Here is a 25,461-nt window from a genome sequence, read left to right as displayed (position 1 = left end):
GTGACACGGAAAGGTTTCAACGAGCAGGTATGAGGTCCTACAAATTGATTTTCGGGAACTAGGTTAAAACAGCAGGACTTCCAGGATTATAATTACAGAATTACGACCCAAACCATGTGGTTGTGCGGTGAGAAATTGATATGTTGTGCAGTTTAATATGTTGCTGAGGAACTGATGCAGGAGGGAAGTCTTCAGATTCATGGATCAATGGGCTCCCATCCAGTCAGGTGGGAGACCGGGACAAACAAGACCATCTCCATCTGCACCGGAGGGGAACCAATATCCTCACCAGGAGGTTTGATGGTGTCAGTTGGCGGAGTTTGAACTGGAGTAGCAAATGGGAGAATGTGTGTATGACAAGACAGTCTGAACAGAACGAGAGCCGATGTCAGGCCAGTGGAGGGACTGATGGGATGAAATGATGTTATTTCAACATTGGGAGTATGTGTCAGATAGACAGGGCTGGCAGCTCAACATTCCTGGGTCTGAATGTTTTACATGTGAGTGGGGGGAAGGGGGTTAAAAGGTGCAAAGGTTACACAACTGAGAATGTCACAGCAAACTGGAGGGTTCATTTACAACAGCAAACTTCAGTTACACTGACAGGATTATTGAATTGTCCCTCCCCAGTAACAAGTGGGGGACTTTTATCTTCCATAGAATTGACTGCAACTTGCTTATTGCTAAGATATTCCAGACTGGCTCAGTGAATCTGAGGAGTGTTTGAAACATTATGTAGAGCCCAATCAGAGTTCAAAACAGACAGGAATTAGTTTTTCAGAAATAAACCAGGCCAGCTGACAGCTGAGAGTCAGTGAATATTTTGGGATCTTATATTTCTCTTACTTATGAGTAAGAATAACATTAGATCCTGTATGAAGGTACTAAATCCCAGAAGGGCCAGTTAGAATGCAGTCAGACAGAAGCCAAGGGGCATTGATTGGGAGAAGCCACTGTTTGACAAGTCCAGGCCTGACATGTGGGAGTTGTTTAAAGACCAGCAGATCCGAGTCGATATTGAGCTACAGGACTCATGCACACTTGGAAAGGCATGGCTTGCTTGATGGTTTTGTGTGGACACATCATGCTTGACAAAATTGATCGAAGATTCAGTGGTGGTGATACAGATATAACATAGAATTAGGCTATTTGGCCCATCAAGTCTGCTCTCTCTTTTCATCTTGGCTGAGACATTTTTCCTCTCAGCCCCAATCTCCTGCCTTCTCCCTGTATCCCTTCATGCACTGAGCAATCAAGAACCAATCAACTTCTGCCTTAAATACCTAAAGACTTGGCCTCCACAGCTGCCGCCTGTGGCAATGAATTCCACAGATTCACCACTCTCTCTGAGGAAATTCTTCCTCATCTCCATTCTAAAAGTATGTCCCTCTCTTCTGAGGCTGTGTCCTCTGGTCTTAGACACTCCCATCCTCTCCACATCAACTTTATCAAGGTCTTTCACCATTCGATAGGTTTCAATTCGTCATCCCTCATTGTTCTAACTTCCAGGGAATAAAGGCCAAGAGACATCAAACACCCTTCATTCGACAAGCTGTTTAATCCTGGAATCATTTTTGAGAATCTCATTTGAAACCCATTCGGTTTCAGCTCATCCTTCCTAAGATAAAGGGCCCAAAACTGCTCCCAATACTCCAAGTGAGACCTCACCAGTACTTCATAAAGTCTCAACATCACATCCTTGCTCTTATATTCTGGTCCTCTTGAAATGAATGTTAACTTCACATTTGCCTTCCTCACCACAGTCTCAACCTGCAAATTAACCTTTACAGAACAAGCACAATGACTCCCAAATCCCTCTGCACCTCATTTTTTCTGTATCTTTTCTCCCTTTAGAAAATAGTCAACCCTAATATCTCTTCAACTGAAATGCATGACCATACATTTCCCAATTCTGTATTCCATCTGCCACTTCTTTGCCTATTCTCTTCATCTGTCTGTCTTTCCCTATTTCCTCAAAAATTCCTGCACATCCACCTGTCTCTTCATATCATCTGCAAATTTTGCAACAAATCCATCAACTACATCATTCAAATCATTGGCACATAACATAAAAAGAATCAGCCCCGACATCTTGGTGCTTGATGACGGCAAGACTGTGGACATGATCTCTACAGATCTTAGTGGGATTCAATATAAATTGCTATTTCAATTCAGAAATGGATTCCTCATAGAAGGCAAAATAGTGCTGGAAGTCCGGGAACAGTGGTGACCCACAAGGATTGATGCTGGAATTATGCTGAGTGTGATATATATCAATGTTTGGATGAAAATGTTGATGGGTGGTTTACAAGTTTACATGTGACAGCAAGATTGGTGGAATCGTGGACAGTGTAAACATTGATCAATGCACACAGATCACAAACAGATATGCAGAGAAGTTGCAGAAGGTATTTAATATGGGAGGGAATGCGGTATTGCACTTTGGGAGGTCAAATGAAAGAAAAAGTATAATGTTAATGATTGGCTCCTTCCCAGCATTGGTGAAAAGAGTGAACTTGGGATCCAGGCAGATAGTTCACTGAACGTGGCTACACAACGGGATAAGGTGTACAGAATGCTGGTCCCCAATGGTCAGGGTGTTGAGTATAAGAGTAAGGGAGTCATGTATTAAGACAGGCATACAAACGTACAGGGAATGGACCATGTCCAGGTAGGCGTATTCAGCTCCTTCAAGTCAGTATTTAATTGATGCACCATTGGCAGTAATTACAGCCTTGAGTCTGTGTGGATAGGTCTCTATCAGCTTTGCACATCTGGACACTGCAATTTTTCCCGATTCTTCCTTACAAAACTACTCAAGATCTGTCAGAATGCATACAGTTTGTGAGTGAAAAGCTCTTTTCAAATCCAACTACAGACTGAAGTCTGGACTCTGACTTGGCCACTCTAGGACATTAACTTTGCTGTTTTAAAGCATTCCTATGCAGCTTTGGTTTTAAGCTCGTGGTCATTGTCTTGCTGGAAAACAAACCTTCTCCTAAGTCTCAGTTTTCTTGCAGACTGCGTTACGTTTTCTAACAGGATTTCCCTGTATTTTGCTGCATTCATTTTACCCTCTACCTTCACAAGCTTTCCAGGGCTTGCTGCCGTGAAGCACAATGCACCATTCTCGACTGTAGGAAAGGTGTGTTTTTGATGATGTGCAGTGTTCGGCTTACATCAAACTTACGAGTTTAGTCTGATTGCAAAAAAAGTTCTATTTTAGTTTCAGACCATAGAACCTTCTTCCAGCTGGCTTCAGAGTCCCCCTCGTCCTCTGACAAACTCCAGGTGAGATTTCATGAGAGCTTTTTTCAACAGTGGCTTTCTCTTTGCCACTCCCTGACAAACCTGTGGCAGGTGAAACACCTGGGCAACTATTATTGTATGCAAAATCTCTCCCAGTTTAGCCAGGGAAGCTTGGGTTATCAACAGTTATCAAAGGTGTTTTGGCAGCCTCTTTCTCTAGTTCTCTTCTTGCACAGTTGCACAATTTTTGAACACTGTCTGCTTGAGGTAGGTTTACAACTGTGCCATATTCTTTCCACTTCTGGATGATAGAGATCTAGAAGCTTATAAGGCTACTGGGAAGGTGCTTAAGGAGGAAATTAGAAGGCCTTGGCGGGCAGGATTAAGGAAAACCCCAAGGCATTCTACAAGTATGTGAAGAGCAAGAGGATAAGATATGAAAGAATAGGACCTATCAAGTGTGACAGTGGGAAAGCGTGTATGCAACAGGAGGAAATAGCAGAGGTACCTGATGAATACTTTACTTCAGTATTCACTATGGAAAAGGATCTTAGTGATTGTCGTGATGACTTGTAGCAGACTGAAAAGCTTGAGCATATAGATATTAAGAAAGAGGATGGCCTGGAGCTTTTGGAAAGTTGGATAAATCACTTGGACCAGACGAAATGTACCCCAGGCTACATGGGGTAGGCGAAGGGTGGAGATTGCTGAGCCTCTGGCAATGATCTTTGCACCATCAATGGGGAAAGGAGAGGTTCCAGAGAATTGGAGGATTGTGGATGTTGTTCCTTTCTTCAAGAAAGGGAGTAGAGATAACCCAGGAAATTACAGACCCGTGAGTCTTACCTCAGTGGTTGGGAAGATGATGGAGAAGATCCTGAGAGGCAGGATTTATGAAGATTTGGAGAGCTATGATATGATCAGGAGTAGTCAGCATGGCTTTGTCAAGGACAGGATGTGCCTTACAAGCCTGATTGGATTTTTTGAGGATGTAACTAAACACATTCATGAAGGAAGAGCAGTAGATAGAGTGCATATGGACTTCAGCAAGGCATTTGATAAGGTACCCCATGCATGGCTTACTGAGAATGTAAGGAAGCATGGGAAACAAGGGGACATTGCTTTGTGGATCCAAAACTCGCTTGCCCACAGAAGGCAAAGAATGGTTGTAGATGGGTCATATTCCGGATGGAGGTCGGTCACCAGTTCTGGGACCCTTCGTGAGCTTTATAAATGTCCTAGATGAGGAAGTGGAGGGATGGGTTGGTAAGTTTGCTGATGACACAAAGGTTGGAAGAGTAATGGACACTGTGGACGGCTGTCAAAGGTTACGGAGGGACATTGATAGGATGCAAAACTGGGCTGAGGAACGGCAGATGGAGTTCAACCCAGATAAGTCTGAAGTGGTTCATTTTGATTGGTCAAATATGATGGCAGAACATAGTATTAATGGTAAGTTTCTTTGCAGTGTGGAGGATCAGAGAGATCCTGGGGTCCGAGTGTACAGACGCACAAAGCAGCTGCGCAGGTTGGCGCAGTGGTCAAAAAGGCATACGGTGTATTGGCCTTCATCAATCGTGGAATTGAATTTAGGAGCCGAGAGGTAATGTTGCAGCTATACGCAACCTTGGTCAGAACCCACTTGGAGAACTGTGTTCAGTTCTGGTCACCCCTCTACAGGAAGGATGTGGAAGCCATAGAAAGGGTGCAGAGGAGATTTACAAAGACATTGCCTGGATTGGGGAAAATGCCTTATGAGAATAGGTTGAATGAACTCAGCCTATTCTCTTTGCAGCAAAGGAGGATGAGAGGTGACCTGATTGAGGTGTACAAGATGATGAGAGGCATTGATTGTGTCGATAGTCAGAGGCTTTTTCCCAAGGCTGAAATGGCTGCCACAAGAGGACACAGGTTTAAGGTGCTGGGGAGTAGGTACAGAGGAGATGTCAGGGGTAAGTTTTTTTACTCAGAGAGTGGTGAGTGCATGGAATGGGCTGCCGGCAACGGTGGTAGAAGTGGATACGATAGGGCCTTTTAAGAGGCTTTTCAATAGGTCCATGGAGCTTCAAAAAAATAGAGAGCTATAGGTGAGCCTGGTAATTTCTAAGATAAGGACATGTTCGGCACAACGCTCCGGGCCGAAGGGCCTGTAGGGTGCTATAGGTTTTCTATGTTTCTATGACTAAACTGGACTCCAAGGGTATTCAGTGACTTGGAAATTTTCTTGTATCAGTCTCCTGACTCGTGCTTTTCAATAAGCTTTTTGCTTAGCTACTTGGAGTGTCCTTTTGTCTTCATGGTGGAGTCTTTGCCAGAATACTGACTCCGAACAGTTGTGTATTTTACTACAGTCAATTGAAACAGCTTGACTGCACATGGTGATCTCCATTTAACTTTAAATGTAACTCCTAAAACCAATTGGCTGCACCAGTGATGACTTGGTGTGTTAAATTAAAGGAGGTGAATACTTATACAGACAATTATTTTGTGACTTCTATCTGTAATTAATTTAGAGCACTTTGTAGAGATCTGTTTTCACTTTGACACAAGAGTCCTTTTCTGTTGATCAGGTAAAAAAAGCCAAATAAAATCCACTGTGATTCAAAATCGTAAAACAATAAAACATGAAAACTTCCAAGGGGCATGAATACTTTTCATAGGCACTTTACATGTAGGGACGGTGTTGGTGAAAGGGGAGGGAAAGAAGACACGGAGAGGAGTGGTCTCAAGATCCTCAGGTGTTCCTCCAGATGGGATAACGCACAAAAGAGGAAATATCAAAGAGAGATGAGAATGGAGCACTGATTGTCATGAGAGATTTAAGCAGAAGCAGATTGGGGTAAAACTACATCGAGTTCCTTTGCTCTGTGAGCTGCAACAACCACAATCTGCCAGTGGCAATGCATTCTAGTTCCATTTCCCATTCACATACTGACATATACTGATATGCCTTACAGCTGTCTTAACCAGTGGTGGAGTGATAATGGGACAAGCTCCCAAATTGCCTCTGTCAGCCAAATCCAGCTCCTGACTTTAATATATGGCTTAGCGACTAAGCCCAATGGAACTGTTTCTAGTGTTGGGGGAAGGTGCAAATTGGTTTACTAATGTCATACAACCAACTGCTATGGGCAGATGGGCTCGTCAACCATGCTTGGCAGCTCATCTAGTGGAAGGAAAACCCTGACCTGAAACCTGGACCCTGAATTCACCCTCAATCTGTGGTCTGGAGTTCACCCTCATTGTGATCACTTACTGAGGGATCCTTCACCACAAGATCTCTCTGTAATCCCACCTCATTACACAGATTACATCAGAAATGGCCTGTTCCTGGGTAAGATCCTGCTGTAAGTAACTGTCTCTGACCACTCCACAAATTCCTCTTCCACTGTACCAGTTTGATCAGCTTAATCAACACACAGACTGAAGCAAACACGCACAAAATACTGCAGGAACTCAGCAAACAGTTGACATTTCGGGCTCAGAACCTCATCGGGATGAGAAAGAAAGGGACAAAAGCCAGGATAAGGTGGTGGGGGAGGACAAGTGAGCGGGGTGTGTGGTTTGTAGAGGGATGATGATATAAGGAGCTGGGTGACAGGCAGAAAAGTCAAAGAGATGAAGAGAAAGGAATCTAATAGGAGAGAATGTCGGAAATTGGGATGACACGAAGGAGGTAAAGAATCAGAGAGAGATGATGGGCAGGTCATGAGGGTGCGTCAGGAGAGGTGAAGGGATTAAATTGCATCAGAATGTGGGAAAGAAGTGGGCGTGAACGAAACAGAGTGTAGTGATATCCAGAATTTGGAGAAATCAATGTTCATGCCATCAAGATTGGAGGCTACACAATGAAAACACGAGGTGCTGCTCATCCAACCTGTATTTGGCCTCATCGTAGCAGGAGAGGAGGCCGTGGACAGACATGTTGGTGATGGCCCTCTGCTGGTCAGGGACGATCATGGATATTGCGCCCTGGCTGTCGAAGTCCATATGCAGACCAGGGCAGTACGATACGTAAAGCAAGCTGTTGCCCATGCAGAAGCTGATGAACCCAGAGTAACAGCAGAGACCGATGGAGTCAGGCACCAGCGGTGTCACAGGATTGCCAGCCTGCACTGAACGTAGGACCGACAGGGAATTAGTGTTCACAGTGGGGACACAGCAAACATCCCACAGATATCTGATGCTGACATTTCAATATTGTGCAATAATGTGTAACAACCGTCATCACGAGGGAGAAACTAATGGGACTAAAAGCAAACATTTCCAGATCCCAATGATCTGCACTGAAGTCTGGAGAGAAAGTAGAGACATTGAAGTCTGTCAAAACTCACTGTTACGGAAAGGTCCCAGTGGAGTTGAAAACCATTGTTGAAGAAGGGTGGAAGATAAACCAGGTGACTGTAGTTCAGTTAACTTCACTTCAGCTACTGGAGTCTATAATCTGTGAAGAAATAACAAGTCATTTAGAAAAGATTAATGTGATTGAACTAAGTCAACAGGGTTTACAGTCAGATTCACACAGCACAGAAACGAGCCCTTCAGCTCAAATGGTCCACGCTGACCAAAGTTCCCATCTGAGCTTGTGGTCTGTAACCCCCTCACCACCACATTAAGAACAAGGCTATCCTCCTCCTTATCCCATATCCTTCAAAACCTTTCCTTCCCATCTACCTGTCCAAGTACTTTTCTTAAATATACCTGACTCAACCACCCCCCCGGCAGCTCACTCCATACACTGACCAGCCTGTGTGTGGAAAAGTTGCCCTTCAGGCTCCTATTAAATCTCATCTTAAACCAATGCCCTCTAGTTCTTGATTCCCCAACCCTGACAAAAATAGTTATCTTTGACCCAACCCAGGCCCCTTATTATTTAATACACCTCTGCAATATCAGCACTGATTCTCCAACTTTCCAGTGAAAATAGTCCAAAACACTTTCCACAAATCAGTCCTTCGAGATCCAACTACATCCCCATAAATCACCTCTGCACTATTTCCAGCTCAATGGTGCCTGTCATACTGCATGGTCACTAAAACTAAACACTATTTATGAAATGCGGCCAAACCAACGTGTTGTACAACTGCACCATTTCATCCCAGCTTCTATATTCGGTGCCCTGACTGAAGGCCAGTGTTCCAAAAGCCTCGTCACCACCCTGTCCATCTGGAACCTGGTTTTTGTCTCTGTAACCTGGGTTACTGAATGTTAAGTCACGTTTGACAAACATACCAGAGATTTGAGACTTTACAGGGGAAGTTGGAGAAGTGGTGATTTTGGATTTTCAGGAGCCATTTGCCAAGGTGCCACATGAAAGGCTGGTGCACAAGACCAGAGCTCAGTACTGGGAAGGAAGTGTGTTAATATTGACTGAAAACTGGTTATCATACTGAGACAGAATAACAGGTCTGATTCAGACTGGGATGATATAACTTGTGGAGTGTCCCAGCAACCAGTTATGGATTGCCAATGATTTATTACTGATTTTAATAACCCAGAGGAGGGAGGAATCCATGGTTGTCAATAACAGGGAATGTAGTGGGGGACATGTGTGATTGGACATTTGATCTCTCCAACAGGATAAGAAGTCGGTGAGTAGAATATTTGGAAAATGGAGTTTAAGGTGGCAAAGCGTGATGGCATGTAAAGTGGCAGGAGAAATCAGAAGTCAGACTATGATGGGGAGATAAATTGTAAATGAGAGAAACAGAGAGGGGTCGAGATGTTGCCTGAACAACAAAATAGTGACGGGTGCAGTGAGGGGTTCATAAGACCATATATGACCAAAGTTCAAAGGTGAATGGTTCATTGACATTTATTGCTGGGGCATTAGTGCAGAGAAACAGAGCAGTGTTGTTACAGTGTCAGACAAATGCACATTGATGGATTTTCGGAAGTTAAAGCAGGTAGGACATACCCAGTGAATGTCAGGGTCCTGAGGAGTGTTGATGAAAAGATAAACCTGAGGCACAGGTACATAGTTCCCGGAAAGTGCCAACACATGTAGACAAGGTGGTGAAGAAGGTGCACGACATGCTTACCTTCATTGGCAAAGGCTCTGAGAGGAGTTGGGACATCACATTACAGTTGTACAAATCAATAATTACCCCACACCAGGAGTACCCTGTGCAGTTCTGGTCACCACGAGGGGAAGGATGTCATTAAGCTGGAAAGACGCAGAAACGATTCACAGGAATGGAACCTGGACTGGGGGCTTGAGTTACAAGGAAAGATCAGACTGACTGGGACTGTTTTCCCTGGAGTGACGGAGGCTGAGGGGAGACCTGACAGAAGTTTATAAAACTATGAGAGGTGTAGACAAGGTAGACAGTCAGAATCACTTCCCCAGGGTAGAAATATTAAATATGAGAAGGCACAGCTTTAAAACACCAGGTGAGAATTTAAAGGTGAATTTCAGGGCAGGGAAGATTTCTGTTTCCGTACAGAGAGTGGTGAGGGCTGGGTTTGGGCTGCCACGGGGAGTGCTGGAAGCAGATATGATAAGGACATTTGTCAGGGTCTTAGATAAACACAGGCTGAAGAGATTTAGTTTCATTTGACATCGTGTTCAGCACAGACATCATGGGAAGAAGGGTCTGTTCCTGTGCTGTACTGTTCTGCGTTCTCGGTGAGCCTCAGTGATGAGGGATTCTTTAGCCGGGTCACAGATAAGTGTATAAGTCACAGATAAGTCACAGGATGGTACATTACCTCCCTGGTACCAAGACCAAGGATGTAACTGAACAAGTACAGGCCATTCTGAAAGGGCAGGGTGAGCAGCCAGAGGTCGTGTCCATATTGGTTCTAACAAAAGAGACAAATTAAGCAGAAACTCTGTCATGGGGACGGGGGTAATCCCAGTGTGACCTGTTAGCGAAGGAAGAAATAAAAAGGTGGTACAGGTATTTGTGTGGCTCACAAGCTGGTGCAGGACGGAGGGTTTTAGTTACATTGATCATTGGGCTCTTTCAGGACAGCTGATGGGAAGAGTGAAAGGTCAGTAGTGGCATTGACGGATGTGGATTAACACAGAAAGTAAGTCCAAATGGGAAATTACACTGTCTCTGTAGTACTACAAGTGCACAGATAAACAAATATTATAAGTAAGAGAAGGAATAAAAAGTAAGTTACCTCCAACAGTCTAACATGGGGGGTGTCATCACCTCCCCGGCTACAGGTTGACTCATTACAGAGCCTAATGGCCCAGTGTAAGGATGACTTCATACAACGCTCCTCCAAGCAGCACAGTTGTCTCAGTCTGTTACTGAAGATGCTCCTCTGTTCAGCCAAGGAGGCATGCAGAGGGTGAGAAACATTGTCCAGAATTGTCAGGATTTTCCGTAGGGTCCTTTGTTCAACCACAGCCTCCAGTGTGTCCAGTTTGACTCCTATACAGCGCCAGCCTTTCTAATCAGTTTATTCTCAGATGGTATCACCCGTGTTGATGCCATTTGCCCAGTACACCACTGCATAGTTAAAGAGCACAGTGGCACCGAGGGGCTGAAGTGTGTTTGTGTCAGTGCCAGGTGTGGAACAGTTAATCCAGACGTACTTAGAGCCTGGATTAGTACATGGCACAGTGATTCAGAGAAGGGCAGGATTCAGATTCAGACAGTCCAGAGGGAGGTGAATGAGGTCGGGGGAGCTGTGCTGCTGATCAGGCAGAATGTCACAAATTCAAGGTCATCCCGGAGGCTCATCCAGTGAGACAACGTGGGTGGAACTCAGGAATGAGAAAGGTGCAATCGCAGTGATGGGGTGGTACTGTAGGAATAGATATGTCAGCAGATTGTGGACTGATGTAAAAATAACAGAGTAGCTTTGCTGAGTGAATAATCTCCCCAGAATGACTGGGATTGCCTTAACACCTGAGACTTAGTTGGGACATTATTTGTTATGTGTGTTCAGCAAGGTTTCCTGAAACAGTATGTAGATGGTCCACCAGGGAGGGAGACATTCTTGACTTTGACTTGGGAAATATGGGACTCACCAGAGTGGTGGCGGGGACAACCAGTGTTCAAAGAGGACTTAGACAGGTCCTTCAGGGGAAATAACCAGCAGAGTTGTGGGGACAGAGTGGGGAATGGGACTGTGGAAATGTTGTAGCAGGAGTTGGTATAAACTTGATGGGTCAGATAGTTCAGACCATCCCAGAATGATCCTGTGACCAATAACAGTCTGAAAAAATCATTCTGGTCTCCAGTCAATTTTCCTAGCTCCTGGTTGGACAAGATCAATTGTGTAAGAAGGACACACTTCTGTAAAAACACTGACACTGTATTCCAAGCACACTGAGCTGCCAGAGCACAGCACTGGCCAGTGAGGACACAGACCAGTACAACACCCGGCTCTCGACTACAAAGTTTAAAGCTGAAAGTAAATGTATTACCAAAATCATTTCTGTCATGATATGCAAAACTGTGATTAATTTTCTTGTCTGAAAGAGGATAGGAGGAAAACTGTCCTCTTTCTCCAGAAGGTGTTTACAATCGGGAACACATTGCCTGTGGGGGTGGTGCAGGCTGGTATTTAAGGACCATCTTATTGAGCATTTGAATCACCAGAGCAGGGTAGGAGACAGACCAAGTGCTGAGTTAGTGGAGACAGATTCTCGATGGTCAGTACAGACATGCAGAAACCACTGACTGTGAAAGTTCAGTGGGAACCTGGAACACTGAACTTCAGGATGGACTTACCTAAAACACTCAGAACCCAGGACAATGGATTTCGGTTGGACAAATGTATTAATGGTCAAATAGTGAACCAACCCCCTCAAAAGGCTAGCAAAATGCTCCCACTCCCTGTGCACCAGTAACAGTACTTTTATATGAGAATTTGGTGAAGAGCTCTGGGTAATATTAGGAGATGGCTAACAGCTTGGTCAAAGTGGGAGGTTGCAGACATCTTCTCAGAGTATAATGCGTTCACTGGAACAAGCTCACAGCTGAGAATGAAGGTAACAAACCCCACTGCAGTGGAGGACTGTTGTGGTCAGGGTTGTCCAGGATAGAAACAGACCCTCCGCCCCATCACATTTATGCTCCCCATCACGCACAGCTACAATAATCCCACTTTCCTGAATTAGTTTCATATCCCTCCAGGCCTTGCTCACGGAACTACCTGTGCAAGTGTCTCTAATATTGTTACACAGTTCCCTGTATGTGGCATCACAGAGAGACAGGGTTGTGTGTACTACTTGCCTTATCAGCCAAAGAACTGCTTCTCATTGGAATTGTACAAAACTGTTTACATACAGATTTAAAAGGGATCTGAGTAGTAAATATTTCACACAGAGTTCAGCTGACATCCGGAATTAACCTCCCAAAATAGAGTCAGTGATTTATACTGAAACCGTCCCTTCGGTAAAACTCATCCACGCCGACCAAGTTGTCGACCTGAACTCGTCCCATCCGCCTGCATTAGGCCCGTGTCCCTCTCAACCTTTCCTATCCACGTAACTGTGCAAATATGGTTTAAATATTGTACCTGAGGCAGAGAGCCGGTGCGGTGAGGCGCTGACAGACACTCACTGTTCCGGGGGCAGGAAGAGGAGAGGCCGATTCCCACACTGGAGCCGAAACCCAAAGTAGAGACCGACTCCACTTTACCACAACCCCGTGTCCACCATTCCGGATCGTTCCCCAGGAAACGACGTCGGTGGAACTGGTACCTCTGTGACGTCAGCGCGTCACGATCAGGCAAATCGTTTTGTCGCGTGACGAGACTCAGTAGCCCGTGGGCGGGGCAGAGGGAGCTGTCAATCAGTGGAGCCGCTGAAAAACTTGTGAGAATTGTAAACAGAGTGGGAATAGTGGGGGATTTCGGTGAATGGTGACCCCTCTCCCTCCCTCGGGAATTCAGTGTGTTATAGACAGTAATATTCATATTGTAATTTGACTCCTCGGTCTTATAAATACTTAATGTTTGTATTTTGTACATTTTTGTTTCGATGATCTTTTATAATTTTGGGTAAAAACATTGGAACAAGATCACTGAACATTTCATGAAACAAGAAAGTTACGGAAAAATATTGCAAAGCCAAAAATTTAATCCAAAATAAGTTGTTATCACAATACGCATATGTCACCATATAGTCCAAAGTACAAAGTAAAATGTATTCTCACAATACAGACGTGTCACCAGATACAACGCTGAGTTTCTTTTTCTGCGGGTATTCTGAGCAAAACTATAGAACAGTAACTGTGAACTGTAAATATGAGGAACTATAATCTGTTATCAAACTGTGCAAATGCAGAAAAATAAATAGCAATAAATATGGAGCATGAATTAACGATATAACACAATCCTTAAATGAATGTAACTATCCGCTTTTGTTCAAGCCCCTGATGGTTGAGGGGTAGTAACTGTTCTTGAACCTGGCGCTGCGAGTCCTGAGGTACCTGTACCTTCTACCTGATGGTAGCAGTGAGAAAAGTGCATTGTCTGGGTGGTGAGGATCTTTGATGATTTATGTTGCTTTCCTACAGCAAAATTTCATGTGGAAGTGCTCAGTGGTAATGAATTTTTTAACTGTGATATACCTGGGCTGAATCTACTACATTTCGTGTTATTTTCCACTCAAAGGCCTATGTTCCTATCTGTTCCATATGTTCCACTATGTTCCTTTACCAGGCTGTATTACAGGCAGTCAGCACACTTTCCACAGGCTGAACCTCCGCAGAGTCCTGAGCAAGTACAGGTGCTGTTGTGCTTTCATTGTATAAGGTCCTGGACAGGTCAGGAATTTAAAGTTACTGACTCTCTCCAACTCAGTTTGTCCTTTGAGTACTGGCTCCTGTATCTCCCGTTTCCTCTCCTAAAGTCTACAATCAGTCCCTTGGTTTACTGTCATTGAGAAAGTGGTTGTTGTTATTTTGTCAATCGGCCAAATTTCGATCTCCCTCCTGTATGATCATTCATAACTCCCTTTGTTACAGCCCCCAACAGTAGTGTAATCAGTAAACTTGTAACACAGACAAAATGCTGGTGAACGCAGCAGGCCAGACAACATCTACAGGAAGAAATACAGTCGACGTTTCGGGCCGAGACCCTGAAAGAAGAGATAGTGGGAGATTTGAAAGTGGGAGGGAGAGGGGGAGATCCGAAATGATAGGAGCAGACTGGAGAGGGAGGGATGAAGCACCAGAGGGAGCTGGACAGCAGGCAAGGAGTGAATGTGAAAGGAACAGAGAGAGAAAAAAAAGGAAAAAAGAGGGAAAAGGGTGATAATAAATAAATAAATAAATAAACAAATAGATAGATAAATAAATAAATAGATAGATAGATAGATAAATGAGTGGATGGGTGGGTGGATGAATGAATAAGCAATCAATCAATACATAAATAAATAGGTGATGGGGTAAGGTGGGAGAAGCATTAACGGAAGTTAGAGAAATCAGTCTTCATGCCATCAGGTTGGAGGTTACCCAGACAGAATATAAGGTGTTGTTCCTTCAACCTGAATGTGGCTTCATCTCGACAGTAGAGGTGGCCATAGATTAACATATCAGAATGGGAATGGGACGTGGATTTAAAATGTGTGGCCACTGGGAGATCTGGCATGTTTGTAAACTTGTATATGGTGTTGGAGCTGTACTTAGCCACACAGACATAGGTCGAAAGTGAGTGGAGCTGGGGGCTAAGCTCATGTCCCTGTGGTGCTCCTGTGCTGACAGAGATTGTGGAGGAGATATTTTTGCCAATCCGAACTGACTGCGGTTTGCAACTGAGGAAATCCAGGAACCAATCGCACAGGTGGGTATTGAAGCCCATGTCTTGCAGTGTGCTGATTAGTTTTGAGGGGATGGTGGTGTTAAATGCTGAGCTGTAGTCAATAAAGTTTGCTTTTTCGCTGTCCAGATGTTCTAGAGTTGTGTAAAGAGCCAACGAGACACATCTGCTGTTGCTTCAGTAGGTGAATTAGAGAGGATCCAAGTCACCATTTAGACAAGAGCTGATATGCTTCAAAACCTGCCTCTCAAAACATATGTGGTTTCAGCGTTTTCAGTTTTAAGTAGTCTGTCACCCTCTGGTGCAAACCATTCATATAGACCGTGAAAAGCCGGGTCACAGCATCAATTGTTAATCACCATCTGGGAAAGCTGGAGTGGACCATTTACAGAAACCTATTCTAGATTGTCTCTGTGGCGCAATCGGTCAGCGCGTTCGGCTGTTAACCGAAAGGTTGGTGGTTCGAGCCCACCCAGGGACGCTGGTGCCCAGCAGGTTTTTCTGCTGTTTTGCCCGCTGGGAAATGCTGCGCTATTCCTGCTACTGCCTCACCACGTTCAGTGGCATTTAAAATGCTTGTTGTCGCGTACCGAGGTACAGAAAGCTGTTCCGAGAGATCAAATCAAAGTATTGAGTATAAGAGTTGGAATGTAATGGTGAGGTTGTATAAGACATTGGTGGGACCGTATTTGGAGTATTGTGTGCAGTTTTGGTCATCTAATTACAGGAAGGATATTAATAAGGTTGAAAGAGTGCAAAGAAAGTTTACAAGGATGTTGCTGGGACTTGAGAAAATGAGTTACAGTGAAAGGTTGAATAGGTTAGGACTTTATTCCCTGAAGCGTAGGAGAATGAGGGGAGATTTGATAGAGGAGTATAAAATTATGATGGGTATAGATAGAGTCAATGCAAGCAGGCTTTTTCCACTGAGGCCAGTGTAGAAAAAAAACAGAGGTCATGGGTTAAGGGTGAAGGGGGAAAAGTTTAAAAGGATCATTGGCGGAAGCTTCTTGACGCAGAGACTGGTGGGAGTGTGGAATGAGCTGCCAGATGAAGTGGTGAATGCGGGATCACTTTGACATTTAAGAAAAACTTGGACAGGTACATGGATGAGAGGGGTTTGGAGAGATATGGTCCAGGTGCGGGTCAGTGGGAATAGGCAGAAAACTGCTTCGGCACAGCCACGAAGGGCCAAGAGGCCTGTTTCTGTGCTGTAATGTTCTGTGGTTCAATGAGTGTGTAAGGTCCGCTTCTCTTTGTCCATAAGTGTGTGTTGCCTCGAGCGACATCCTTGGAACTAACCGACTTGCCGGGTGTAACGTCCTGGTGTTGATTTAATTTGGTCATTCAGTTGGAGTCTAATTGGTTTCATCCCGCATCGGTCCTCGACCATCTTATTTTCACTATGGATGTCCAAACCCAATACATGTCCAGCAACTCCACACCCCCCGCACCGGGAAGGTCTCTGTTCCAAGCCAACACTGATATCGCTCCCTCACTTTTCCTGTACCACATACATAAACGGCAACATTGCGGTTCTTTCTGCACCCGCGTGGAACTCGTCCACTTCATCAGCTTTGCTTGTAACTTCCACCCAGCCCAAAAGTTTACCTGGTCCCTATCGGACACCTCCCTCCCTTTACTCGATCTCTCTGTCTCTATCTCTGCAGACAGCTTGTCTCCTGATGCCTGTTATAACCACAGACTCCCACAGCAACCTGGACTACACCTCTTCCGACCCCGTTACTTGTAACAAAGCCAGTCCCTTCTCTCAATTCCTCCGTGTCCGCAGGAGGTTCATTCAAGAGCAGAGGAGATATTGTGTTTTTTTCAAAGAAAGGGGCCTCCTTTCTTCCACCATCAAAGCTGCCCTCAACAGAATCTCTCCCATTTTGCTCACGTCTGCCCTTACCCCATCCTCGCGCCCTCCGCCAGGATAGGGTTTGTCTTGTGGTCACCTACCTCCCCCCCCCCACCAGCCTCCGCCTCCAGCACACAATTCTCGGTAACTTCCGCCATCTCCGGCGGGATCCCACCACGAAACACATTTTTCCTCCCCCCTCTACTTTCTGCAGGGATCCCATGTGAATCCCATGTGTGTTCGTCCCTCCCACTAATCTCTCTCCTGGCCCTCATCCTTGCAAGTGAAACAAGAGCCCCTACACATCCGCCCTCATCACCATTCAGGGCCCCAAGAAATCCTTCCAAGTAAGGGGACACCTCAGCTGTGAGTCTTTCAGGATCATCTACCGTGTCCAGTTTGTCCAGTGTGGCCTCCTGTATATCGGTGAGACCCGACACAGATTAGGAGTCCACTTCAGTGAGCACCTTACACTCCGTCCACCAGAACAAGCGAGATCTCCCAGCGGCCACCCATTTTAATTCCACTTCCCGTTCCAATGCCGACAAAATAGCCCATTAGCCCGAGGTCTCCTGTATTGTAACGATGAGGCTACACTCAGGGTGGAAGAGCAACACATTATATTCCGTGTGCGTCGCCTCCAACCTGATGCCATGAACATCGATTTCTCAAACGTCCGGTAATGCCCCTTCCTTCACGAAGCCCCATTCACTTTTCCATCTCTGACCTTATCCATTACCTGTCCGTCACCTCCCTCTGGTGTTCCTCCCCCTTTTCTTTCTTCCATGGTCTTATCCCCTTCCCTGTTAACCAGCCCAGGATCTCTTTCACCAATCAAAGTTTCAGGCCTTTAATTTAACAGACACCCCCCCCCACTGGTTTCACCTGTCATCTCGTGTGTCTTCCTCCTCCCCACCCCCCCCCCCCCCCCCCCACCGTCTGGCTCTGATTCCTCGTCGTTTTTTCTCCAGCCAGGATGAAGGGACTCGGCCCGAAACGTCCACTCTATTTTTCCCACAGGTGCTACCTGGACTGCTGACTTCTTCCAACATTTTCTGTGTTGTTTGGATTTCCATCACCTGCGATTTTCTCTTTGTGCCTCTATCCATGTCGCTGCACACTAACATATTCATGTGTCTATCTAAAAACATCGTACACCCTTCCGTCTCTGAACCTGGCAGCCCGTTCCAAGCACCCGCCCCACTCCGTCTGAAAACGTGAGCCGCACATCTTCTTTAAACTCTCTCCCACTCCGACCTTACATTCATTCCCGTTAGAATTTCAAATCCTTACCCTGGGAACCAATTCTGACTCTGCCCAATCTACGTCTCTCATAAAAACACAAAATGCTGGCAGACGTCGTCACTACCTCCTCCCATAGATGCTGTCTGGCCTGCTGAGATCTGCCAGCATTTTGTGTTTTTATTCATTTCCAGCATCTGCAGATTCACTCGTGTTGCCCAGTCTCTCATAACTTTCTGCCTCATAATTCAGTCAAGTTTCTTCTCAGGCTCTGACATCCCAATGAAAGCTCAAATACTTTGATCAGGCAACGTCCAGGCAATGCTTTATAAATTCTGTCGATCCTTCCTGTGAAGTGTCCATTCTTGCAGAATCTGGAATAGAGTCAGAACAGGATTTAACGGGAAACTCTTGAGCGATGTTAATTCCATCTCTGATCCACGACACAGTGGATGATGACTAATGAACCAGTCTTAAACTCGCAGCGTCAATTATAGTGAGTCATTACTCGGCCTTTGGAGTTCCTTGGTGTAAGAGGTTTAGTTGTTCTGTAGTCTAAAACTGTACAACCTGCGATGGCTGGGAATCGAACCCGGATCAACTGCTTGGAAGGCAGCTATGCTCACCACTATACCACCATCGCTCAATGATGTTGCAAAGGATTTGAATAGTGAGGAGTCTTCCACAGTTCCGTGTGACTCCGTCAGTCTCCAAGCTGCTGATTAAAATCCGGGCTGAAAAGGAAAAGTCATTTACAGGCCAAATCGAGGTGGCGGGGACCAGGCCCCAAATCATATCAAAGCGACTGAACTCAATGTCTGGACGATGATTTAGATGCAGGGCCAGATTGAAAAGGTCAGGTTGTTCTGCCTGAGGCCAGGGACAAGCCGGTTCAGTTCGCTGATCCACTCTGCACTGAACTAATCATCAGAGTAGCCAATATCGCTTTGCATGGGCAACATCAAGTCTCGCAAACATGGCCGAACGTTTTAAGTGACAAATTCAATCGATGAGAGTTGGGTAATGGGTGTAGGACACAAGGACTTTGGTAAAGCTTTCAACAAGAGTCCCCATTGTGGGCTGATCCACAGCATGGAAGCACATGGCTCAAAGGAAATTTGGTAGAGTATATTCAAAATGCAGCTTGTTCAGAGAACACAGAAGGTAATGGTTGAGGGGTGTGATTCTGACTGGACACCTGTGAACAGTGGGGCCCACAAGGAATTCTACTCTTTGTGAAATGATTTGGATGAAAATGAAGGAGGGCTGATTTGTTGGTCTGCAGAGACACAGAAACTGATGCAGTTATGGATCGTGAGGAAAGTTGCCAAAGGATTCAGCAGAACATAGACCAGCTGGAAATGTGCGCAGAGAAATGGGAGATAAGTCAGTGTACTCTGGGAAGTCAAATGTCAGAGGATTTCTTTGGAATTCCTCTCCCCATCAGAGTGGCTGGAATTACAGTTATGGCAGTGACATGCTCCACCTCAGGATGTGGGAGTCACTCAGTGTCCCCGATAACTTCACATGGGGGAAGTGCACCGAGGTGCAGCTCCTGACTGACCGTGTGAAGGAAATGAAGATGGAGATGGACAGACCGAGAGTTTCCAGGATGCTGAGACCAGAGGTTCAGTGAGTTGGTCACAATGACGTCAGGCTGCAGATTGTTGGGTGACCACCATGACGGAAAGGTGAAGAGACACACGGTGCAATGTCTCCCTGTGGCCGTGACACTCAGCAACAAGTACACTCCTTTGGATACCCCTGGGATGACAAACCAGAGACAGCAGCCCGCCAGGTCGGTGGTACTGAGACCCCAGACTGATGCTCCGCGGGAGGAATGGTCAAGCAGAGCAGTGATGACAGCAGACTCACAGTACAGGGGATGTGCAGGAGATTCTGTGGCAGCAACAGGGATGACACGATGGTGCGTTGTCTCCTGGGTACTGGGGTCAGGTCCGTCTCAGACGTGCAGGATTTCCTGAAGATAAACTTGCCAGTCGAATGAATGGTAAGGAAACCAAATGTCGGCATTCATTTCAAGAGGACTACAATACAAAAGCAAGGATGGAAGCATTGGTCCGATCACACTTGGAGTATTGTGAACTGTTTTGGGCCCCTTATCTAAAAAGCTACATGCTCGCATCGGAGAGGGTCCAGAGGAAGTTCACAAAAATTATCCTGGCAATAAAAGGGTTAATGCACAAGGATTGTTTGATAGCTCTGGGGCAGTTGTCTCAGGACTTTAGAAGAATGAGGGAATCTCATTGAAACAGATCAAATATTGAAAGGCCTAGAATGGAGTAGGGAGGGTGTTTCCGATAGTGTGTCCAGGACCACAGGGCACAGCCTCACAATACTAGGACATACTGTTAGAACAAAGATAAGGAGCAATTTCCTTAGTAAAGAGCAGTGAATCTGTGTAGCCTATGTCAGGATGTTGCTCATTGACTAGAGCTCAACGTTTAACACCATCATTCCCACAGTCCTGATCAATAAGTTACGGAACCTGGTCCCTCTGCAAATGGATCCTCGACTTCCCAACCGGAAAACCACAGTCTGTGAGGATTAGTGATAATCCACACAGATTGTGTGGATATATGGAGACGGGCTAACCCCTATTGACATCAATGGATCTGGGGTTGAGAAGGTAAACAGCTTTAAATTCCTCGGCATCAACATACCCAAGGATCTCGTGTGGTCTGTACGTACCTGCTGTGTGGTGAAAAAAGCACAATAGCGCCTCGTTCACCTCCCAAATCCTAAGAACGTTCTACAGGAGCATCATTTGGAGCATCCCGACTGGCTGCATCACTGCCTGGTATGGGAACAGTACCTCCCTTAATTGCAGCACAGCCCAGCGCATCTGTTGTTGTCAACTTCCCATGATTCAGGACATTGACAAAGACAGGCGTGAGAAAAGGGCCCGAGGGATCATTGTGGACCCCAGTCACCCCAAGCACAATCTATTCCAGCAGCAACCATCCAGGAAACGGTACCACAGCACAAAAGACAGAACCAACAGGCTTCTGGACAGCTCCTTCCATCAGACTGATTACCTCACGCTGATTTGAGGGGACCTCTATGTTACAATGGCTTTTCTATTTATTATCAATTATTATAAATCACTGTGATTGCACATTGCATATTTAGACAGAGACATAACGTAGATTTTTAATCCTCATGTATGTGAAAGATGCAAGAAATAAAGTCAATTCAAATATCTGCTCTTCACTGAAGATCAACATTGGCCCTAGTGCATCTCAAGGATGTGTGCTTAGCCAACTGCTCTACTCCCTCTAAGCCCATGACTATGTGACTAAATATAGCACAAATGCAATCTAGATATATGCTGCATACAACCATTGTTGGTAGAATCTCAGATGGAGATTATTGGACTTACAGGAGTGGGATATACCAGCTAGTTGAGTGGTGTCGCAGCAACAACCTTGGGCTTAATGTCATTAAGACAAAACAGCTGATTGAAGGAAGGGTCAGACGAGGGAACATAAACCAATCCTCATAGAGGGATCAGAAGTGGACACAGTGAACAATTTTAAGTTCCTGGGTGTCAATATCTCTCTTGATGCAGCTACAGTATAAAGAAGGCAAGACAACGCGTATATTTCATCAGGAGTTTGAAGATATTTGGTTTGTCACTTTAACACACTCAAAAACTGCTGTAGATGAATTCTATATATTATTTATAATATTTCTGTTTTTGCACCTTTTTAATTTACTTAATATACATATCCATATATACAGTAATTTATTGTTTCTATATTAGCAAGTCATGCATTGAACTGCTGCTGCTAAATTAACAAATTTCCTGACACCTGCCGGTGGTAATAAACCTGATTCTGGTTCTGACTCTGAATTCATCCCCACAGACGGATGTGGCCAATTCATTGGGTATATTTAATGTGGAGGTTCTCGATTGTGGGGGGGGGGGGGTGGGGGGTGGGATAAGTGCATTTGAGAGGGTTAAGAAATCTGTCATGATCCCTTATTCCTGGCATAATGGTGCATCCGACTGGATGGGCCAAATGGGCTAATTCTGCTGCTGCGTCTTCTGGTCCGATGGTCTCGGAGCAGCTGCAGGACATTTCAAAGGGAAGGCTGAGCAGCCGGACATCGTGGTGGACGGTGCGTGTTGGTAATAGCAATGTAGGGATACGGAGGGTTGTGTCCTGTGCAGTCAGTTTAGAGAAATCAGACAGAAACTAAAAAGTAGTAAGCTCTGTATTACTCCCAGTGACACTTGTTAGTGGGGGGAGATATAGAGAGATACCAGTGATGAACGTGTGGCACAGGAGCTGGTGCAGGGGACAGAGTGCCAGTTTCATGGATCAATGGGACATCTTCTAGGGATGGGTAGGCAGAAACTGTTCACTCCACAGGGTCTTTTAGGGAAGCAACTGTTTTCTCCATCCTAAAACTGAACGGGATAGTTTTGATGTGACAGGGTGGACGTTGAAAGGGAATCTGAAGGCTGAGTTGCTGGAGGTGAATAAAATTATGTGAGGCTTACAAAGGTTAGAGAAGCAGAGGCTGTTTCCAGTGGTGTGGCTGTCTGAAGCTAAAGGGAATAGTTGTAAGGTAAGAGGGTGTGTTTAAAGGGAATCTGAATGGTAAATATTTGATACAGAGAATAGCTGGTATCCCAGACAAGCTGCCAGAGGAGGTGGTGGAGACAAAGACACACAAAGTCTCTGTTCCTGAACAGTGACCACCCTCTACCTACAGGAATTGAGTGTTTTATAGACAGTAGTATTCACATTTTAATTTGACTTTTCGGTCTTATAAATATTTAATATTTGTATTTTCCATACTTGTGTGGATAATCTTTTACAATTTGGGATAGAAAAACGTTGTAACTAGATCACTGAACCCTTCATGAAAACAGAACATTACGGAAAAATATTGTCAAAGTCAACATTTTAATCCAAAGTAAGTTAATAGAAGCATAGAAAACCTACAGCACCAAACAGACCTTTCGGCCGAAAAATTTGTGCTGAACATGTCCCTACTTTAGGAATTACTGGGCTTACCTATCCAAAAGTCTCTTAAAAGACCCTATCGTATCCGCCTCCACGCATTCCACGCACTCACCACTCTCTGAGTAAAAAACTTACCCGACATCTCTATTCCTGCTCCCCAGCACCTTAACCTGTGTCCTCTTGTGCAGCCAGTTCAGCCCTGAGAAAAAGCCTCTGACTATCCACACGATCGATGCCTCTCATCATCTTGTACACCTTGGGCCTAAAGGAAACGATGCTGACTTTGTCCTATTTTATCATGTGTCTCCAAGTAGCCCGAAAATACATCGAGGCCATCATCTTCCCAACCACTGAGGTCAGACTGACTGGCCGATGATTTCCTCTCTTCTGCCCTTCTCCCTCCTTCAAGAGTGGAATAATGTTTGCAATTTTCCTCTTCTCCAGAGCCACGCCAGAATACAGGGATTATAGAATGATTATTCCTAAAACTGCCACTATCTCTTCAGTCACCTCTTTCATAGCACTGGTGTAGAAAGTCCCGTCCAGCTGATTTATCTACCTTCAGATCTTTCAGTTTCCCAAGCAGCTTTTCCCTAGTAAAGGCCAATTCACTCATTTCTGCCCAATTCTCCTGAATTTCCAGCAGACTGCCAGTCTCTTCCACAGTGAAGACTGATGCACAATACTTATTCAGCTTCTCTGCCACTTCCCTGTACCCCATTACTACGTCTCCAGCAGCATCTACTTTTGCCTCTCTTTTACACTTTATATATCTGAAGAATCTTCTGGTATCCTCTTTCATACTAATGGCTAGCTTCCCTTCGTATTTCTTAATAACTTTTTTAGTCGGTTTCGAAGTTTTGTAAATTGCATAACTGAGTGTCAGGGATGTCTCAGAGCAGCAACTGAACAATGTTCACTCAGCCAGAGGTGGTGGTTCACGTCAGTAGCAGTGGACAGGTAGAAAATGGATGAGGTCCCACAGTGAATATAGAGAGTTAGGGAACAAGTTAAAGTGCAGGACCTGAAAGGTTATAATTTTTGTGTTACTCTGTGGTAGTTCGGGTGGGGACAGAAAGTTAGAGCAGATGAGTGTGTGGCTGAGGAGCTGGTGCAGGGACAGGGTTTCAGGATTCCAGAACACTGGAACGTCTTCAGGTCCAGAGGTGACATTTACAAGGGGGGGGGGGAAGGGTGGTTTGCACCTTCACAGGGGGGGGGGGGTGTCAGTATCATGAGGTTCATTGTTGCTCCCTGGCAGGGTTGAAATGAGATTGACAGGGGGATGTGAACCAGAACACCAGTCACTGAATGGAGAGATTAACGCCAAGTTTGATGCTTAATACTGTAAGGATGGATTTTGAAGCAAATCCTCATCTGACATGAGTTTGTTTAAAGACAGCTGCACAGTGATTCAGGGCCAGTTTGTTCCTGTAAGGGGGAGGGTCCAGGATGGCAAGGTTCAGGAACCTTGGATGATGAGAGAGGAAGTAAACTTAGTCGAGGACGAGTGAGAAGCTTATGCAAGGCTTAGGAAGCTGGAATCAAACAGGATGTTAGAGGATGATATTTAAAACAAGGAAGGGAACACAAGAACATTTGGAGAGTGAGAAACAGTGATGAAAAATCTCTGATGAGCAGGATTAAAGATAACCCCACTGCATTCTGTACATTCATTGTGGTGAAAAGGATACCCAGGGGTGCACGTCCAACATAACGCGTGGGTACACAGGTAACGGCAGGAACATTAACATACAGAAGGATGTTGGGTCCGGGCAGATTGGTTCCCTGAAACTGGGAGCACAGGTTGACAGGGTGGTAAAGCCGGTGTACGGCATGTTTGCCTTCACCGGGCAAGGCATTGAGTTCAATCACCAGGATATCATGTTACAGTTTATAAAATGCTGGTTCGGCCACAGTGAGAGCACAGTGTTCAGTTCCGGTCACCTCATTCTAGGAAGCATGTGGAGGTTTCGATGCAGGTGCAGAAGTTGTTAAGCAGGATGTCTGGAGGAGGAGTGAGGTGAGGAGAGGCTCGACATGCTGGAGCTTTTTCCTCTGGAGTGGCGTCAGCTCAGGAGAGATCTGACAGAAATTTATACAATTTTGCAGGACATAGTTGGTGTAAATAGCCAGTAATATTTTTCACAGGAGGGAAATGTCTTCTACTAAAAGACATGTATTTAAGATCTGAGGAAGAAAGTGAAGGGAACAGTGATGGAGACTTGGAATGCACTGTCAGGGGTGGTGGCAGAGGCAGAGAGCACAGGGGTATTTAGGGAAGTCTCAGACAGACAGGAATTTGTAGAGAAGTGACTGGTACTACGGTGCTGAAGAACTCGATCCACCCACCCCACCCTTTTCTCCCTGGCACAAACC

The 25,461-nt window shown here is 45.2% G+C and overlaps 1 protein-coding gene and 2 non-coding genes across 3 annotated transcripts in view; 1 reads left to right on the top strand and 2 right to left on the bottom strand.

Annotated features, from left to right (window-relative positions):
* The window catches only part of LOC132383836 (uncharacterized), a 48,829-nt gene that overhangs the window by 21,264 nt on the left and 2,104 nt on the right, over positions 1 to 25,461 (bottom strand). The window lies entirely within an intron of this gene.
* trnan-guu (transfer RNA asparagine (anticodon GUU)) lies at positions 15,387 to 15,460 on the top strand. The gene has a single exon. It is a non-coding gene; the product is annotated as a tRNA-Asn (tRNA).
* Positions 18,654 to 18,725, bottom strand: trnag-ucc (transfer RNA glycine (anticodon UCC)). Its single transcript has one exon. It is a non-coding gene; the product is annotated as a tRNA-Gly (tRNA).

The sequence above is a fragment of the Hypanus sabinus genome, chromosome 31 (genome assembly GCF_030144855.1).
Source record: "Hypanus sabinus isolate sHypSab1 chromosome 31, sHypSab1.hap1, whole genome shotgun sequence".
Taxonomy (NCBI): Eukaryota; Metazoa; Chordata; class Chondrichthyes; order Myliobatiformes; family Dasyatidae; genus Hypanus; species Hypanus sabinus.
Note: the sequence above shows the minus strand (reverse complement) of the source record. Positions and strands in the feature narration are given on the sequence as shown.